Here is a 5,009-nt window from a genome sequence, read left to right as displayed (position 1 = left end):
CATTATCATTACTGTCTTATATTTTGGAAAGGATTTAACATTGTGGTTTGGGTGAAATGGATGTACCTGAATTTGTTCAGACATAGAGAAAGGTACCCAGTTAAAAGAAAACGGAATCATAAAACTGCAGGGTTGTATGATTGCAAAGAACATACTGTATTGTTCCACTTTACACTAAACTCTTTTATGCCTATCAACCAGATTACAATCTACCATAAGTAGACAATGAGCAAGATGGACCATGTGGTATGTATGGTTCAGGCAAGAAACAACACAAAACACAATTCTGGTGAATTATGTAGTCACAATTATGTGTCTTCCCAGTTCAAACACCGTGTGCAAAAGGCTTGAGACAAATCCAAAGGCTGGCCTTGAACCTAAGAGAAGGTGACCTTAAGAGACTCACAGTAAACTTGCCAGGGTTGGCAATACAGCATGCTTAGGTGGCTTATCTTTAAAGCAAGGACACAGCTATCCCTTCTATTTTAGGATCATAAGAAGGTGCCTTATACCAAGTCAGACCATTAGTTCATCTAGCTCAGTATTATATACACTGACTGATAGCAGCACTCCATTTAAGGCAGGAGTATTACCCAGCCCTACCTGGAGATGCTGGGGATTGAACCTGGGACCTTCTGCATGCAAAGCAGATCCTCTACCACTGAGCTATGGCTTTTCCCTATCTTTAGTTTTGTTCATTTGTTCAAGCACAGTATGTTACATGCTACCTCCACTGACTTCTGGTAAGATTTGGGTCATGTAGATTTTTGCTCTCTTTTTTAAGATGTAGTACTATACCTCCGTGGCGCAGAGTGGTAAGTGGCGGTAACGCAGCCAAAGCTCTGCTCACGGCCGGAGTTCGATTCCAATGGAAGGAGGAAGTCAAATCTCTGGTAAAAGGTGTCAAGGTCCACTCAGCCTTCCATCCATCCGTGGTCAGTAAAATGAGTACCCGGTATATGCTGGGGGGTAAAGAAAGGCCGGGGAAGGAACTGGCAATCCCACCCCATATATATGGTCTGCCTTGTAAACATCGCAAGACGTCACCCTAAGAGTCGGAAATGACTTGCACTATAAGTGCGGGGACACCTTTACCTTTTACTACACCATGCAGTGCCCTAGTTGGTAGAGAATATGTGGTTGCATGATAGTACATGGTCTAAGCCTAAGCAATGGTGTTAGGAAGAACTACTTTTCAAAGGATACCAAGATCTTATGGAGGACCAGTTAGATGTGTATAGAGAAGAACTGTTTCAAGAACTGGTATCACCTGTTTGTTCTAGCCAATGTTTTCTTTGCTAATCTGAGCATGAATTCCCTCCTAATTAAGTAATAATAATAATAATAATTTAATTTATGTGTCGCCTATCTGGCCTGTGGCCACTCTAGGCGACGTACATCTCGGTTACAATAAAATACATCATAATAATACAATACAAACGATAAAAACTATAAACAATGACAGTTCAGAGTAATGGGCAATTTGTCATAGAGATTAACCCTCCCCGGAAGTCCCAAAGGCCTGTCTGAAAAGCCAGGTCTTCAAGGCCTGGCGGAATACATTCAGGGATGGGGCATGCCGAAGATCATATGGGAGGGAGTTCCAGAGAGTGGGGGCCGCCACTGAGAATGCCCTCTCTCTAGTCCCCACCAACCTAGCTGTTTTAGTTGGCGGGACTGAGAGAAGGCCCTGTGTGGCTGATCTTGTCGGGCGGCATAATTGGTGGCGTTGGAGGCGCTCCATCAGATAAACTGGGCCGAGACCGTGTAGGGATTTAAAGGTTAATACCAACACCTTGAATTGGGCCCGGAAAACTACTGGAAGCCAGTGCAGGTCGAATAGCACTGGGGTGATATGCTCCCGGCGGCGACAGTTTGTAAGTAGTCGAGCCGCCGCATTTTGTATAAGTTGTAATTTCCGGACTGTTTTCAAGGGTAGCCCCACGTAGAGCTCATTACAGTAATCCAAACAAGAGGTGACCAGGGCATGTACCACCAATGGGAGCTGATGAACAGGAAGGTATGGTTGCAGTCTACGTATGAGGTGTAATTGATACCAAGCTGCCCGACTCACAGCCGAGATCTGAGCCTCCATGGACAGCCTGGAATCAAGAACAAACCCAAGGCTGCGGACCTGGTCCTTTAGGGGCAATCTCACCCCATCGAACATCAAGTCAATATCTCCCAACCTTCCTCTGTCCCCCACGAGTAGCACCTCGGTCTTATCGGGATTCAGCTTCAACCTGTTCCTTCCCATCCATCCACTCACGGATTCCAGGCACTTGGACATGGTCTCCACAGCCAACTCTGGTGAGGATTTAAACGAGAGATAGAGCTGAGTGTCATCCGCATATTGGTGACACTGCAGCCCAAATCTCCTAATGATTGTCCCCAGCGGCTTCATATAGATATTAAATAGCATGGGAGAGAGGATAGAGCCCTGTGGCACACCACAATTGAGAAGCCAAGGGTCTGAAACCTCCTCCCCCAATGCTACCTGTTGGCACCTATCGGAGAGAAAGGAGCGGAACCACTGCAGTACAGTGCCTCCTATTCCCAATCCCTCCAGGCAATGTAAAAGGATACTGTGGTCAACAGTATCAAAAGCTGCTGAGAGATCGAGGAGGACAAGAAAGGTGAATTCTCCCCTATCTAATGCCCTCCTCATATCATCCACCAGAGCGACCAAGGCTGTTTCAGTTCCATGTCCAGTCCTGAAACCCAATTGGTATGGATCCAAATAATCCGTTTCATCCAAGTGTGTCGACTGAACAATCTAAACAGGATTTTTATTTATTTGGTAAGGCACAGGTGCATCTTAATGTGTTAAGTTTTATGTCCCCCCTTTTCTCCAAGGAGATCATTGTATAATGTGGTTTGCATTATCCTTATTACAAAAATGTGAGATAGGCTAAACTGAGTGTGTGTGTGGCCCAAGGCTATGCAAAATAAGCTTCTAGGCTGAGTGGGGATTTAAACCTGAGGCTCCCGACTCTTAGTCAGATATTCTAACCACAAGACTATAGTGGCTCTCTAATATTTTAATATCCATTAGTACCCATTAGTAAACTCTTTACTTTAAATAACGTATGGTTATTACAGAGAAGCAGCAGACAAATAACACAGAAGTGGCAAAATACAGGATGAGCTAGGCAGGTGCTATTTTTTGTTATTTGGCTGAGATGAAATCACTAAAACAAAGTTAATATATCTGCATGCTGGAAGCCCTTCTCTCTCTCCCCTTCACTCCCCGCACCACTTTCAAACTAAACGAGATGGGTCTGGCTCAAAGCTTGCAGGCCATCTCTGATGTAAAGCAGCTGTATTCAAACCTTGTGTCTCATGTAGGTATCAGATAACAAGAGAATGAAGTAGACAGAGGGAAAATGTTACTGATCCCACCTGTTTTTAAACCTAATCCCTCCTACTTTGGTAACAAGATCATACCTCCAGATCCTTAAGAGTTGTAAGTCATGAATGATATCATGCCATCAGAGCTGGCAACCAAAGAGAGAGCAACACACACTTTGTGTGACAGCCAGGATTCAGATCTAGAAAATAACACCATACACACACACACACAGATTTTAGGGTTGGCATGGAGATCAACTGACTGGTTAAATGTCATCAATCAACCATACTCCATGAAACTTAAAGAACAGACCTACTGCTTATTTTGCACAATTACCTTTCATTTTTTTTTTAAAAAACCCGACTTTAAAAATAACAATTGCTTGTAATTTAAATCTAATGTCTGAAAAGGATGGCACACATTGTAAGGCTCCATCTGAAGATCTTAAAATGGATGTGAAAAGGTATTCCCTAGCTAATTAACTTGGTTACATCTTGAAATGTGTTTTCTAGTTTCACTGAATTGTATGTGCCCTCTGAAGGGTTAAGGTAGCATTTTTATTAACAAAAGGCATCATAGCCTCTTGCTTTGTTTGTCTTTCACTAACTGGGGGTTTCTTAACCAAGTTTAAGCAATACCACTTAATGGGAGGAAAATGAGGTTTGAGAAAAATTGTTTTGTTGCCAGAAGGATGCTCCCACAAAGCTGTAAGGTACAAGGGTTTTAATTCCAAGTAACTGTGGTTAAGACCACAGTCTTATAGTACAATCCTATTCATGTCTACTCAGAAGTAAGCTCCATTTAATTCAGTAGGACTGGAGCTTACTCCCAGGTAAGTATGTATAGAATTGTGGCCTTAACCACAGGGCCAAATATTATCCAGGCTTCAGCCCTGGAACCCATTTTAATATCCCCCCAATAACATAAATACAGAATAAACTATTGGAGTACATAATAGCTATAAAGATCAAACATAACATATGGTTAGAGTCTTCAAAATTCTTTACATTTATGGTTCCAAAACAGTTTCACAGGTTGTCATTTCTATTATAATATTTGGAGGCATTCCAAAAAGGGCTCAGAATGGAACCAATTTTAATGATAGGAACAAATAGCATAATACAAAGGAAAGCTGGGGGCTTTACAAAAAACATTAATCTTATCACTATGTAAGCAGAGATGCCTCCATTCACTCGAGGGAGTAATCAGGGTTTCAAAGTTGTGACTTCTAAACAAGTGTAAGTCCCAGCATCTTTCCCTTAACCACTGCTAAGTTTAGGGTTATTGCTATCCTAAGGTGGTGTGAGAAGTGACACTGGATGAATCTTACTTGTCACAGAGTCATAGATGTCTTAGAGCATAAGGTATCTTAGAGGTCATCTAGCCCAACCTCCGAATTAATGCAGATCTACCACTTAGGAAGAGAAGCGGTGTAGTTGTATTCAGCCGTTACTCGTATGGAGAGGCAACATGAGGTCATGCCAGCTTCCATACGTTCCCGTGCACATTCTGCAGCAGGGGGCCCTTTCTATTCACGTAGGTGCCCCACCCACTTTCAAAAAGAAACACAAGTGAATGCACTCAATGACCAATTAATTGTGCAAAGCATACAAAATAAAGCTCGCCTTACAACTGTAGAACGAAGGAAAATTTAAGA

The sequence above is a fragment of the Rhineura floridana genome, chromosome 6 (assembly GCF_030035675.1).
Source record: "Rhineura floridana isolate rRhiFlo1 chromosome 6, rRhiFlo1.hap2, whole genome shotgun sequence".
NCBI lineage: Eukaryota > Metazoa > Chordata > Lepidosauria > Squamata > Rhineuridae > Rhineura > Rhineura floridana.
The sequence above is the reverse complement of the archived record's forward strand: the minus strand, read 5'-3'. Positions refer to the sequence as shown.